Source organism: Lutra lutra, chromosome 10 (assembly GCF_902655055.1).
Source record: "Lutra lutra chromosome 10, mLutLut1.2, whole genome shotgun sequence".
NCBI lineage: Eukaryota > Metazoa > Chordata > Mammalia > Carnivora > Mustelidae > Lutra > Lutra lutra.
This window is the reverse complement of record NC_062287.1, coordinates 68,585,406-68,601,744: the sequence shown is the minus strand read 5'-3', so window position 1 is coordinate 68,601,744 and position 16,339 is coordinate 68,585,406. Positions and strand designations below refer to the sequence as shown.

Below are 16,339 nucleotides of genomic sequence, written 5' to 3'. Positions count from 1 at the left end.
TTTCCCAGGTTCAGCACTGTGACTTCACCTGCTGCTCTCTTGAGTCAGTAGAATTTCCACCATTCTCTCCCTGCCTGGGTCCTCTCTACTCCTGTAGCTTCGCATAAACTGAATTTTCCTTCCTGCAACCTTGTCTCCCTCTACATAGCAAATTGATATACACATTTTTTGAGATTCAACTCATTGCTCTTAAGAAATATTTCCCAATGCTTTCTATCACGTCCTCCTCTGGACTATAATTATTTTACATATTTATAGTGAACATGGAGGTTTTTAAACTTATGTCCCCTTATATTCCTGGAACCCAGCCAAGGGTGTGTGGTACATAACAAAAGATTTTCAACTTTAAAGTCCTTTCTACAGTCCTTTTACACTCTGGGTAAATCTCTGTTTTTCTGAACCTCAGGTTCCTCACCTGTAAATTAGAATAAAAATACCCACCACGTAGAGCCCTTGGTAAATGAAACCCAATAATTTGCATACAAGCACTTTGTAAGCCGTACATTAGTGTAACACTTAATTTTTTATTCTAAAGTGATCTGTTTCTAGGGCATCTGGGTGGCTCAATTTGTTAAGTGTCTGACTTTGGGTTTCAGCTCAGGTCTTGATCTGAAGGTCATGTGTTCAAGTCCTGCCTTGGGCTCCATGAGGGGTGTGGAGCCTATTCTTAAAAACAAGTGATCTGGGCACCTGGGTGGCTCAGTGGGTTAAGCTGCTGCCTTCTGCTCAGGTCATGATCTCAGGGTCCTGGGATCGAGTCCCGCATCGGGCTCTCTGCTCAGCAAGAAGCCTGCTTCCCTCTCTCTCTCTCTCTCTCTGCCTTCCTCTCCGTCTACTTGTGATCTCTCTCTGTCAAATAAATAAATAAAATCTTTAAAAAAAAACAAACAAAAAACAAGTGATCTGTCTCCAAGTGTCATTCTTTTTGGATCTGTCTAACACCTGGAAAATTATTGATTTACATTAAATTTACATTTACATTTAAATCATTGATTTACAACCAATTTGAACACATTCCTCCTGAGCCAGGCTGCTCACTGTGAATCACTGATCACAAAGGATCAGGAGCATCTAAATGAACAAGATGTCAACCTAGTCCTATTTTAATTAATTAATTATTTATTTTATTTTATTTTCTTCTAAGTCCGTAGAGTTAAGACGCAGTGTTATGTCAGTTTCAGGTGTACAGTATAGTGATTCAACACTTCCATACATCACCCAGTGTTCAACACAAGTGCCCTCCTTAATCAGCCCTTAACCCCCACGTCTCAGGTTTTGCCCAGTCCTTTTTTTTTTTTTTTTTTAAAGATTTTATTTATTTATTTGACAGAGAGATCACAAGCAGGCAGAGAGGCAGGCAGAGAGAGGAGGAAGCAGGCTCCCTGCTGAGCAGAGACCCCGATGCAGGGCTCGATCCCAGGACTCTGAGATCATGACCTGAGCCGAAGGCAGCGGCTTAACCCACTGAGCCACCCAGGCGCCCCTTGCCCAGTCCTTTTATTTGTTAACCTCCGCCAGGCAGTTCTCCTCTCTCCACTTGATGGCGATATCACTCAAGTGCAGTAACAAGAAACTACACCAGGGGGCTCCCCCGCATTTTCCAAATGAAGTCTGCAAAATACCTCCATCAGTACTTCTGAGTTGTCAACAAAGTATTTGCTTTCGTTTGAAACAAAGCAATAGAGAAATACAAAACAAGTTACAAACCTGGATATAATACTTTTATTTCTATCAAATTGCCGTCTGAGACATTCTTAATTTTCCTTAGTCTGTTAAAAAGCTGAAGGGGAATTATTAGTCCCTTTTTACTGATGGGATTTAGAAACTGTGAGACTACCCGTCGTTCAATCGAAGACTACAACATTATTTGTTATCAAAAGGTTTGATCCCAGGTTGAGCCAAATAGAAGACAAACCTGACAATACAAACATTTAATTACTGCATTCCCAAGAAGATCCAGCAAATAGTAGAGGGGGGAAACCTAAATAAATGAAAGTACATGTGATGCTTTTCTTTCTAAAAATAAGCTACAAATTATAATGCATATGGCCCTAGATAAGGCATCAATGACTCTTTCTAATGCTGGATGGACTTCTAACTTCCCCTACCTTCTTCATCACTTACCCTTAGAGCTCATCTTTTCATCTTTAGATGAAGTTTGGGGGTGATGGTCTTTTTCAAAATCAGCTTTAATGAGACATTATTTGCATATACGATTCCCCATTTTTAACTGAAATTTGATGAATTATGGAAAAGGTATGCTGTTCGGTAACCACATCAACATGATATAGAACACTTCATTTCCATCACCACAAGAATTCCCTCCTGCCCCTTTGTAAGCAATCTCCTTCCCTTTCCTGGCCCTTGGAAAGCACAGATCTGATCTTTATCACTACAGTTTTGTCTTTTCAAAGATTTTTTTTTTAAAGATTTTATTTATTTATTTGACAGAGAGAGATCACAAGTAGACGGAGAGGCAGGCAGAGAGAGAGAGAGAGGGAAGCAGGCTCCCTGCTGAGCAGAGAGCCCGATGCGGGACTCGATCCCAGGACCCTGAGATCATGACCTGAGCCGAAGGCAGTGGCTTAACCCACTGAGCCACCCAGGCGCCCATGTCTTTTCAAAGATTTTATGTCTGGCTTCTTTCATTTAGCATAATGTTTTTGAGATACATCAACATGTGTGTATTGGTAATTTGTTTACTTATTGCTAAGCAGCATCCCATTGCATGAATATATGACAAATTTTGGGGGTTGTTCCCAGGTATATTTTTAAAAATTTTTATTAATAGTCTACTATTGTCAGCGAGCCCTCTTGCCCAGCCATAGACCCCCAACAATTAAAACCAGAAATAAACAAGACAACTTAACACATGCTCTAACTAAAACCCCTTGTGCTTATTTCTTATTGCAATTTTTTGAGGCATTGATGAAGATGTTTTTAAATGACCAGAACATTCCAATCACTAGACCAGAAAAGCCCTGATAGTAATGGAATGCTGAGAAGACCACATCCCACACGTCGCCTTCCCAGCCCATGATCATGGACTGAACACCTCTTGACCTTCACCCATAACCATCTGCTCTCTGCCTGCTGTCTTGCACACCCCACCCCCACCTCACCTTATAAAACTCTAGATGTCCATCTTGCCCAACAGAGAAGCTGGTTGTTAAGGCTTGAATGCCCCGTCTCTCACCTCCAACTGCTGGCACATGAAATAAATGTCTCCCTTTTTCTTTTCCAAACCCTCCTTCTTTGAATTATTGGCTTCTCTTGTAATGAATTGATCTGATTTTGCTTGGCAACAGTGTTGGCAAACCCAGCCAGAAGCTATGCTTTCAGTTTGTTCTGCTCCCTTGGGATTTCCTGGGATGGAGCATTTGGCCATGGCAGTGCCAAGACTTGCTTACCCATTGTTTCCTGAGTTAGTGGTTGTGATAGATGAATCAGTGACACTATGAATACTCACCTACAAGTCTTTGAGTGAACATAGGTTTTCATTTCTCTTGGGTAAATACTTATAAGTGGGATTGTTGGGTTAGATACAAGTACATGTTTAATTCTATAAGATACTGCAAAGTTCTCTAAAGTAGCTCTCCCATTTCTCACTCCAACTGGCAAAGCAGAGTCCCAATTGTTTCACTTACTTTGCAACACTTTATATTGTCAGTCTTTCATTTTAGCCATTCTAGTGGATGTGTAGAAGTACCCTTTAATTTGCATTTCCCTAATCAAAATGCTGTTGAGCATCTTTTCTTCTAATTTTTTTGCACTCCATACATCTTGTTTGTTCAAAGAAGGTATCTTTATATCATTCATCCATTTTAAAAATTGAACTGTTTTTCATCTTGTTACTGAGTATTTCATATATTCTAGAGAAATGTTCCTATCAAATATATTTTTTCAAATATTTTCTCCTAGCCTGTGGCTTGCCTTTGTAATTTCATAATAGTGTCAATTGAAGAGAAAACCACTGATACATATGTAAACACTCAAGTTCTTCAGATCTCAATTTCTTCACATTTAAAATGAGATCTTTAGGTAACTATTCTTTTCTTTTTAAAATGGCTTGATTGAGATCTATTAAATATAACACAAAATTCACTCTTATTTTAAAGTATACACAGTGACTTTTAGTATATTCAGAGTTGTGCAACTATCACCACTGTGTAATATTTTCATCACCCCAAAAAGAAACCTTAGGTCCACTGGCAGTCATTCCCCCCTTTCCCAGCACCTGGGAACCACTAATCTTAACGTTCTGTCTCAATGGATTTACCTCTTCTGGATATTGCACATAAAAGGAATCATACAATATTTGGTATTTTATGTCTAGCTTCTTTCACTGAGCATAATATTTTCAGGGGTCATCCTGTTATAGTAGTTATAGTATCTGTACTTTGCTTCTTTTTTATTACCGAGTAACATTCTATTGTATGGATATACCACATATTCTTTATCCATTCATCATTTGATCAATATGCAGGTCATTTCCAGTTTTTAGTTTTTATGGATAACACTGCTATGAACATTTGTGTACAAGGTTTTGTACGGACATAGTTTCAGTTCTCATAGGTACATACCTAGAAGTGGAATTGCTGGGTCACATGGTAACTCTATCTTTAAAAATGGAGGAAATATAAAATTGTTTTCCAAAGCAGGTGCTTCCCTTTTACCACCAACAAGGTATGAGAGTTCAGTTTCTCCACATCCTTGCTAACCTTTATTTTTTTCATTTTTGCATATTTTTAAAAAAATAATTTTCTATATAATTTTTTTCAGTCTTTTCCCCCCACTAACCTTTATTAGTGTCTGTATTTTTAAAACAGTAATCAGGGGGCACCTGGGTGGCTCAGTGGGTTAAAGCCTCTGCCTTCGACTCAGGTCATGATCCCAGAGTCCTGGGATCGAGCCCCGCATCGGGCTCTCTGATCAGTGGAGAGCCTGCTTCCCCCCTCTCTCTGCTGGCCTCTCTGCCTACTTGTAATCTCTGTCTGTCAAATAAATAAATAAAATCTTAAAAAAAAAATAAAACAGTAATCAGAATGAGTATTAAGTGGTATCTAATTGTGGTTTTGATTTGCATTTCCCTGATGACTAATGATGTTGAGCATATTTTCATGTGCTTATGGGCCATTCATATATTTCCTTGGAGAAATGACTAATAGAATCCTTTGCCCATTTTAAAATTGGGTTGTTTGAGTTTATTGTTGTTGAGGTTTATTTAAGACTTCTTTAAATATTCTGGCCAGAGCCCCCTTATCAAACATATAATTTGTAAATATTTCTTCCATTCTTTAAGTTTTCTTTTTACTTTCTTGACGGTGTCATTTGGCACAAAAGGTCTTAGTTTTAGTGAAGCCCAATTTATCTTTTTTCCTTTGGTTGTTTGTACTTTTGGTGTCATATTTAAGAAACCATTGCCTAATACAAGGTCACAAAGATTTACACCTATGTTGTTTTCTAAGAACCTTGTGGTTTTAGTTGTTACATTTAGGTCTCTGATCCATTTTGAGTTAAATTTTATATGTGGTGTGGGTAGGAATCCAATGGCATTCTTTTGTATCTGGATATCTGATTGTCCCAACATCATTTGTCAAAAACATCACTCTTAAAAAAATAATCACTTTCTCCATTGGATTGTCTTGGTACCCTCGTCAAAAAATCAACTGACCATTAACAGTGTAGTACTGGCATAAAGACAGGCATACAGACCAATGGAATAAAATAGAGAGCCCAGAAATAAACTCTTGCTTGTATGATTTTTCTAATAATTTTTGAATCATTTTTGACTCAAAATAATTTTTGAATGATGAATGATTTTTATAAGGGTACCAAGACAATTCAGTAGGGGAAAGGACAGTCTTTTCAACAAATGGTGCTGGATAAATACATGCAAAGAAACGAATGGCTGTTTAACTAACATCATATACAAAAATTAACTCAAAATAGAACGAAGACTGAAATGTGAGATCAGAAAATATAAAACTCTTAGAGGAAAATATACAACAAAGACTGCACAGTGTTGGATTTGGCAGTGATTTCCTGGTTATGACACCAGAGGCACAGGCAGCAACATAAAAAATAGATGAAGTAGACCTCATGAAAAATTTTTAATTTTGTGAATCAAAGGACATTGTCAACAGGGTGAAAAAGGCAACCCACTGAATGGAAGAAAAAATGTGCAAGTCATATGTATGAAAAGGGGTTAATATCCACGGTATATAGAGAGCTCCTGAAACTCAACAATAACAAAAGACAAACAACCTGATTAAAAATCAGACAAGGCTTAGACATTTCTCAAAGAAGATGTACACTTGATCAGTAAGCACATGAAAAGATGCACCATATCATTAATCATTAAGGAAATGCAAATCAAGACTACAAGGAGATACCACCTCACTTCTATTAGGATGGCTACGATCTCAAAAAAAAAACCACAAAAGAGCAGTGTCAGGATGTAGAGAAATTGAAAACCTTGCACGATGTTATTGGGAATTTTGTAAAATGGTACAGCTCCTATGGAAAAGAGATGGCAGTTCCTCAAAAAATTGAAAATGCAATTACCAGTGATCCAGCATTCCACTTCTGCATATATACCCCAAAAGAATGAAAAGCAAGAACTTAAACATATTTTTACACCCATGTTCATAGCAGTGTTATTCATAATAATTAAAACATGGGGGCGCCTGGGTGGCTCAGTGGGTTAAAGCCTCTGCCTTCGGCTCGGGTCATGATCCCAGGGTCCTGGGATCGAGCCCCGCATCGGGCTCTCTGCTCAGCGGGGAGCCTGCTTCTTCCTCTCTCTCTGCCTGCCTCTCCGCCTACTTGTGATATCTCTCTCTCTGTCAAATAAATAAAATTAAAAAAAAAAAAACATGGAAGCAATCCAACTGTCCATCAGTGAATGAATGGAAAAACAAAATGTGGTATAAACCTACAATGGAATATATTATTCAGCCTTAAAATGAAAGGAGATGCTGACATATTCTACAATGTGGATAATCCTTGAGGACACTGTGCTAAGTGATATGAGTCAAGTCACAAAAAGGCAAATACTGTATGCTTTTACTTATATGAGACAGGTATTGAGAGTAGCCAAAATTATAGAGACAGGAAGTAGAATTGTGTTTGCCATGAGCTGAGGAGGGGGAGTGGGGAGTTATTTTTTAATGAGTATAGGGTTTCACTGCTAGAAGATTGAAAGTTATGAAAGTGAAAGGTGGGGATCGTTATACTACATTATGAATGGATTTAACATCACTGAATGCATGCTTAAAGATGATTCAGATGATAAATTTTATATTTTATCTCAATATCTCAATTAAAAAAAGATCAACTGACTGAATAGGTAATGGTTTATTTCTGCACTCTCAATCCAATTCCATTTACCTTCTATCTAGTCTTACACCAGTATGGCAGTGCCTTGATTACTATAGCTTTTCAGCAAATTTAAAAATCATGATGTGTGAGTCCTTAGACTATTCATGTAATTAACAAAATAATTACAGCAAGTAACTGCAGATTGCTGCAAAGAAAAGGAAAATGTGCCATAATTGAGACTATCAGAGACCACTACTGTTGATAGGGATTTTATGGAAAACCTCCTTGAAGAGTTAAAGTGTGTCAAGTCATGAAGAATAGGGAGACCTAGCCTCATCAAGAGCATTCCAAGCAGGAAAAGTTTAACAGCAAAGTCCCTGGTGCAGGAAAGAGCTAGGTGTAGCCTAGAAACTGACAGAAAGCCAGCATGACCAGCATGTACTGAGCTAAGAGGACAGTGGTACTGGAGAGGTCAGCAGGTAATACGTGCAGGGCATTGTAGGTTACCTGAGAACTGATTTATCCAAAGGGCATTTGGAAGCCATTAAAAATTTGTATTTATATTTAATTTATAGATCTTATTTATTTATTTGACAGGGAGAGACACAGAGAGAGGGAACACAAGCAGGGCGAGTGGGAGAGGGAGAAGCAGGCTTCCTGCTGAGCAGGGGGCCTGAGGGGAGGGTTTGATCCCAAGTCCCTAGGATCATGACCTGAGCCAAAGGCAGATGCTTAATGACTGAGCCAACCAGGTGTCCCTCCATTAAACAATTTTAAACCAAAGACTGTTGTGACCCGATTTACATTTTTAAAAGCTCACTCCTGCTGACGTGTGCAGAGTGGATTGAGCATATAGATTAGAATCAGGAAGTCTAGTGAGGGGGCTATTGCAACTGTCAAAACGAAAGGAGCCTGCCTTAGACTAGGACGGTGCTCGTGGAGATAAATGGTGCTAATGACATACTAGTGACGACACTAAGTGGACGCCTTAGACGAGGACCATACTAGTGGAGATAAATAGACAGAAGTAAAGAGATTTTAGATGTAATATGGAAGTGAAAAGAACAGGTTGACTCAAATATCACTGGATGGTGGCATGGGGAGGGGGACGCTGACATGGGGAAGAGTAGGAGCCAACTAGAGTATATATGTTTCAAAAAAAATCATCAAGAATTCAATTTTTCAAAAATTTTGAGTTTTTAAATGTTAATGCCAGTATCATTAACATCCGGGGTTCTATTAGTTTCAGGTGTCCAAGAAATTCAGTTTTAGACATGTTAAGTTGGAAACACCTAGGAGATGTTCAAAAGCCATGCAGGATGAGATCAGGCTCTTCTAGCAACAAAAACAGCTGAGGAAGAGGCTTACTCCCAGAGGAAGTCTGACTCCCTGGGTGCTGGGAAGGTGTCAGACAAAGGAGGCTATTATTCTGAAAAGCAGAGAGAAATAAAACCCAAGAACTAACTGTGTTATTTCAACTCATCTTAGCCAATATTTATTGAGTATCCGTAGAATCACCATGAAGCTACTCAGAGGTGTCAGAAAGAGCTGTGAACTTGAAGAGAGAAGGCATGGTTTCAAGTCTGGTGACTGGCAAAATTTAAACTTTGATATTTATTGGACGATTGTGCAGATGACATGGAATAATTCATTTTAAAGCATCGGGCTATATAAATGGAAGTTCATATTAGACATTGGGAGAGCAGGCATTATTATGAGCAATCAATAGGAAATTCTGCGTACCTTTACTGTTTATTGCTTTCTGGAAAAAAAAAACACAACAACTTTAATGATGACTTCAACAAGATCAAAATAAATGTACTTATTTTGCTGTAGAGGCCAGTTTTTGCACTCCCCAGGTGAAATAAATCAGGACAAAATAACACCAAGGAGACTGGTGTGTGTGTACTGAGCTCTCATGTGGGTGAAGAACACACCTCAGAGGGGCGCCTGGGTGGCTCAGTGGGTTAGGCCTCTGCCTTCGGCTCAGGTCATGATCTCAGGGTCCTGGGATCAAGCCCCACGTCGGGTTCTCTGCTCGGCGGGGAGCCTGCTTCCCCCTCTCTCTCTGCCTGCCTCTCTGTGTACTTGTGATCTCTCTCTCTCTGTCAAATAAATAAATAAAATCTTCCAAAAAAAAAAAAAAAAAAGCGTGCAAGCACTGGTAGGACAAAAAAAAAAAAAAGGAACACACCTCAGAAACAATGGGTCTCAGCAGATTTTTACCCTGATTGCATGTGGCCATGACTGACAGCCACAGCTTGATTACATTTGCTGCAATCCCTTTGCTGTTACATCCCAAACATATCTGAGTGTTGTTTGTACATCTTGTACCTTCTTTTAGAGCCCACCTGTCAGCCTCAGCCCGTAAGCTTGGTAATACACACGAGTGACGATCTGCCTTTCCTCCGTACAATTTCAAAGATTTGCTGCTTCAACAAAATAAACATTTTTTTTCCATTCCTTTGTTCTATCCATATAGGACAAATCTTTCCCCAAACACCCTTTCCTTCCACGTTGCCAAATCTTTGTTCTTACAGAGGTTCCTTCAGCCTAGAATGTCTCCCCTACTCGCCTTCCTGCTGCTTTACTATGTATCTTTGTAGGCTCAGATAAATGCAAATTACCATTTCTCAAAACACTCAGTGCAGTTCATTGCATCTTCATCTCTATTTCCATTTCATGCTATTTATAACTCAATATACTTATTCAACAGACATTTATCGAATGCCTGCTGAATGTCAGGACTCTTTAAACTGTGAATGGCAGGAATCTAATCCAAGTAGCTTAAACAAACTAGCAGACACTGTTTTCATCCTCACCTATACTTTCCATTTTACTCTATTTATAATTTGGTATACTTAGTCAACAAACATTTATAGAATGCTGCTAAATATCAGGACTCTTTTAGATGCAACTGACAGAAAGTCACATCCAAACAGCTTAAACACATCAGCTCACCTAACTAAAAAGGACAAGGAAAACCACAGTAAGACCCAGGCATTCAAACGCCGTTATTAGCCTTCATCTTTCTTTTAACAGGCTGATTAGGTTGGGTTGCCTAGAAATAGAGTCTGAGATGGGATTCTTGTGAAAGGGAAAGCTTTCAGGAAAAGGTACGTGAGGGAAGCAGGGGAAGAATGCGAAGCAAGACCCGCAGTCTCAGCTGGAGACTAGCTCAGCTTTTTCCCCTGGAGAGATACGAAGCTTATATCACACCAGAGTCTGTACTCCATCTTGAGGCAAGGGGGTCTGATGTGGCACCCCTTTTTCAGTCAAGGGTTGTGGGATAAGGATGGATTGTATGAGCTTCCCTGGTGAAGGGGATCTGGGTGAAGCTCCAACAGCATCCTTGGGGCAGGCATGGTGGCTGCCAAAATTCATTGGGAGTTTGGCCAACCCCACAGGAGTCTTCCCCTTAAATCTCATACTGAAAAGCTTCAGGGAGAACTCTGATGCAATACAGATGGGGTCAGAGTCAAGTAAACCATTTGGAATGGATGCTTCACAGGAAAGAGGGTTCCTTTATTAAAGAAGAGGGAAGATGGTGGGTAGGCAAGCACAGGCATCCACATGCTCGATCTCTCTTTCTCTCTCAAATGAATAACAATTTTAAAAATCCTTAAAAGAAAAAGACTGACATAAATTAACACAGCTTTGTCTTTCTCTTCCCCATCATTAAACTGCACCATCTTTGGTCTGTCTTCAGTTCTGCAGACACTGGAGGTGGAGAGCCTTCACATACATGGCTCCCCCTCCTTAGCACATCTGACTCCATCTTCATTTTCAATCTACACTTAAATGACTCAGCCTTAAGGAGGACCTCTCTGATAACTTGATTAAAGAGGAGATCCCTGGGGAACCTGGGTGGCACACTTAGCTAAGCATCTGACTCTTGATTTTAGCTCATGGGTGGTGAGATTTTGTCAGCTCTGCACTCAGCTTGAGATTCTCTCCCTCCAGTCCTTCTTCCCTCCCCACACTCATTCTCTCTCTCTCAAAATAAATAAGTACATTAAAAAAATAAAATTAAAAAATAAAGAGGCTATCCCTGGGGCACCTGGCTGGCTCTGTCAGTAGAGCACAAGACTGTCAAACAGGGTTGTGAGGTCAAGCCCCACACTGGGTGTGGATACTACTTTAAAAAAAAAGGGTATCCAATCTTGCATCCCATGGATAACTCCCACCTGGTCATGGTGGATAATCTTTTTAATGTACTGTTGGATCCTATTAGCTAAAATCTTGTTGAGAATCTTGGCATCCATATTCCTCAGGGATATTGGTCTGAAATTCTCCTTTTTGGTGCAAATCAATCAATGTGATAGGACAAATCAATAGGAGAAGAGAGAAGAACCACAAGGTCCTCTCAATTGATACAGAAAAAGCATCTGTTCCTGATTAAAACACTTCGAAGTATAAGGATAGAGGGAACATTCCTCAACTTCATAAAATCTATCTATGAAAAACCCACAGTGAATATCATTCCCAATGGAGAAAAGCTGACAGCTTTCTCTTTGAGATCAGAAACACGACAAAGATGTCCACTCTCACCACTGTTGTTCAACATAGTACTAGAAGTCCTAGCAACAGCAATCAGACAACAAAAAGAAATAAAAGTATTCAAATTGGCAAAGAAGTCAAACTCTCTCTCCTCACAGGTGACTTCATACTTTATATGGAAAACCCAAAAGACTCCACCCCCAAACTACTAGAACTCATATAGTAATTCAGTAATGTGGCAGGATACAAAATCAATATACAGAAATCAGTTGCTTTCTTATACACTAACAATGAAAATATAGGAAGGGATTTTAGAGAATCAATTCCATTTACTACAGCACCAAGAACCATAAGATACCTGGGAATAAACCTAACTAAAGAGGTAAAGGATCTGTACTCAAGGAACTACAGAACAGTCATGAAAGAAATTGAAGAAGACACAAAAAGATGGAAGAGCATTCTATGCTCATGGATCGGAAGAATAAACATTGTTAAAATATCTATACTGCCCAGAGCAATCTATACTTTCAATGCCATCCCAATCAAAATTCCACTGGCATTTTTCAAAGAGCTGGAACAAATAATCCTAATATTTGTATGGGACCAGAAGACACCCCAAATTGCTAAGGAAATGTTGAAAAAGAAAAAACTGGAGGCATCACGTTGCCTGACTTCAAGCTTTACTACAAAGCTGTGATCACCAAGACGGCATGGTACTGGCACAAAAACAGACACATAGACCAGTGGAACAGAGTGGAAAGTCCAGATGTGGACCCTCAACTCTATGGTCAAATAATCTTCAACAAAGCAGGGAAAAAAATATACAGTTGGAAAAAAGACAATCTCTTCAATAAATGGTGCTGGGAAAACTGGACAGCTATGTGTAGAAGAATGACACTCAACCATTCTCTTACACCAGACATGAAGATAAACTTGAAATGGTTAAAAGATCTCAATAAGAGGCAGGAATCTAGAGGAGAACATAGGCAGTAACCTCTTCAACATTGGCCACAGCAGCTTCTTTTAGGATATGTCTCCAACGGCAAAGGAAACAAAAGCAAAAATGAACTTTTGGGACTTCATCAAGATCAAAAGCTTCTGCACAACCAAGGAAACAGTCAACAAAAAAAGAGACAACCCACGGAACGGGAGAAGATATTCGCAAGTGACACTACAGACAAAGGGCTGATATCCAAGATCTATAAAGAACTCCTCACACTCAGTGCACACAAAACAGAAAATCATGTCAAAAAATGGGCAGAAGACATGAACAGACACTTCTCCAAAGAAGACATACACATGGCTAACAGACACATGAAAAAATGTTCATCAACACTAGCCATCAGGGAAACTCAAATCAAAACCACATTGAGATACCACCTTACACCAGTTAGAATGGCCAAAATCAACAGGACAGTAAACAACAAGTGCCGGAGAGGATGTGGAGAAAGAGGAACCCTCTTACACTGTTGGTGGGAATGCACATTGGTGCAGCCACTTTGGAAAACAGTGTGGAGATTCCTTAAGAAATTAAAAATAGAACTTCCCTATGACCTTGCAATTGCACTACTGGGTGTTTACCCCAAAGATACTGATGTAGTGAAAAGAAGGGCCATCTGTACCCCAATGTTCATAGCAGCCATGGCCACAGTCACCAAACTGTAGAAGGAACCCATTCAACGGATGAATGGGTAAAGAAGATCTGATCCATATACACTACGGAGTATTATGCCTCCATCAGAAAGGATGAATATCCAACTTTTGTATCAACATGGACAGGACTGGAGGAGATTATGCTGAGTGAAATAAGTCAAGCAGAGAGAATCAATTATCATATGGTTTCACTTACTTGTGGAACATAAGGAATAACACAGAGGACATTGGGAGATGGAGAGAAGAAGTGAGTTGGAGTAAATCGGAGGGGAGACAAACCATGAGAGACTGTGGATTCTGAGAAACAAACTGAGGGTTTTGGAGGGGAGGGGGTGAGGGGTTGGGTGAGTGCAGTGGTGGGTATTAAGGAGGGCACGTATTGCATGGAGCACTGGGTGTGGTGCATAAACAATGAATTATGGATCACTGAAAAAAAATTAAATTAAATTAAATGTTTTAAAAAGGGTATCTGCTCACTATACACCTGTATTCTCTATTAAGAGAGAACCAAGTCCAGGTTATTCTCCATGCTTATATAATTTGTATTTAAGTCTTCAATTATTTATTTATTTATAAAGATTTTATTGCTTTATTTAACAGACAGAGAGAAGAGAGCACAAGCAGGGAGAGTAGGAGAGGGAGAAGCAGACAGGGAGCCTGACACAGGGCTCCACTCCAGGACCCTGGGATCATGACCTGAACCAAAGGCAGATGCTTAATCAACTGAACCACCCTGGCAACCCACCCCTCCATTTTATTTTTAAGATTTTTTTTTTTTGAGAGAGAGAGAGAGCAAGCAAGAGCAGGGTAACGGGCAGAGGTATAAGCAGACTTCCCACTGAATAAGGAACCCCATGTGGGGCTCAATCCCAGGACTCCGGGATCATGACCTGAGCTGAAGGCAGATGCTTAGCCGACTGAGCCACCCAGGCAACCCAAAGTGTTTATTTATCGCCTGTCTTCCCCACTAGGCTCAAATTCCAGGAGGGCAAGTTGCACTGTTTTATTTTCCAGTGGTGTACTCATTATCTAGCTAAGTGCTTGCATATAACAGTTATTCAATAAACATTTAAGTCAGTTCAGTGTAATTCTTCTATTTATTCCTTTACTGTAGTATATTTTGAGCCCTAAAAGTTTTTAAAAACTCTGCTGGATAGAAGTCACGTATGTGTAATCTTCAAGTTTTAGGCAGTTGTTTTTTCATAAAAACTGAAAGGCTTGTTTTGTACTCTTTGCCTTTAAGGAAGACCTTATTTGATTTGAGGGAAGCTACTTGGCGTGTTATATCCCAAATACCCATCCATTCTTTTTTGAGAAAACGGAAATGACATGAAAGCAGATGTTTTGGATGAAGGAGCTCAGTTTTCTTTTTGATTACATAGCTTTGATGTGTGGCATCAAATGATGTGTTGATGTGTTGCTGCTCTGCAGAATTTGTACTTATTTGGGGAAAATTATTCTTTTCTTTGAGTGAATTAAAACAGCTTTATTGGGGCGCCTGGGTGGCTCAGTGGGTTAAGCCTCTGCCTTCAGCTCAGGTCATGATCTCAGGATCCTGGGATTGAGCCCCATATTGGGCTTTCTGCTCAGCAGGGAGCCTGCTTCCCCCCCACTCTCTCTCTCCTTGCCTCTCTGCCTACTTGTGATCTCTCTCTCTGTCAAATAAATAAATAAAAATCTTAAAAAAAGAAAAGGAACAGCTTTATTGTTTTTTAAATTGTGGAAATAAAAGGTTTTCATCCAAGAGATCTGGAAATCTGAAAAAAAAAAAAAAAAAAGTACCAAAATGTGAGGTCCCAAACATTATCTGGAGCTGGAGAAAAGAATAGGAAGGAAGGAAGTAGACTGTGCCCGATTGGACTATGAGTGTCTACAGATAGTTTGAAGACATAACCCAACTGTGCTGATATTGACATATTTTGATCTAATGAGACTGGATTTTTGTGGGCCTTCTGCACGGCAACCCCCTTGTGTATAGTAGAAGGGGTTTCTTCTGAATTAGGTATTGACCTAATTCTGGTCAATTGACCTATTGACCGAACTGACAAGAAGGTGGTGGACGAGTAGCTAGGCATGTGACATCCCTCTAAGACTCTGACCAGATGGGTCTAACGCTAGGTCTGAAGACTCTGAGTGGCCACATTTTCAGCAATGGGTGTACATTGTTTCCTCTGTTCTGCTTGCTGTCCATTAGGACATAAGGAAGGGTTTGTTTCCTTCTCTTACTGTCCATGCCAGAAGAGTGAGGGCGACATGTGTTAAGGACAGATGATAATCCCCACACTGCAGCACGTGATGGGCAAGAAATGGATGGCCATGCTTGTGGACAGAAAAGCGACATTCTGAGACCATTAGCTTAACTAGGTAGCATACTCCATGGGGTTGGATTTGCAGAACACGTAGGCTTCTCTGATGTTAAAACTACTGAAGGAAGAGAGCCTTATTAAGTGAGAGCACTTTCTTCGGTCAAGTAGGGGAGGGGGCACAAAGTCTTCATCATTTCAGTATTAAAGAAATCATTTCATATGCCCAATCTGGGGAGATATAGACCTGTTAAGTCTGTGACAGCTACCGTGAAGAAGATGAAAAAAGAACGTGGAGTAAGCTATTTCCCCTCTCAGAGTTTCAGTTTCTTTGTTAGCATGTTAGTCTGTTTGGGCCTGCAAAAACAAACTACCTTAGACTGAATTGCGTATAAACAACAGAAGTTTGTTTCTGAACTGGCTTCCTTGCTCATAGATGGCTGTCTTCTCTCTATGTCCCCACATGTCAGAAAGGGGTAAGGGATAGCTTTGGAGCCTCTTCTAGACTAATCTAATTCATGAGCGCTCCACCGTCAAGACTTAATTACCTCTCAAAGGCC

The 16,339-nt window shown here is 39.8% G+C and overlaps 1 protein-coding gene across 1 annotated transcript in view; it reads left to right on the top strand.

Annotated features, from left to right (window-relative positions):
* PTH (parathyroid hormone) overlaps nucleotides 1-16,339 on the top strand; it is a 114,184-nt gene that overhangs the window by 83,960 nt on the left and 13,885 nt on the right. The window lies entirely within an intron of this gene.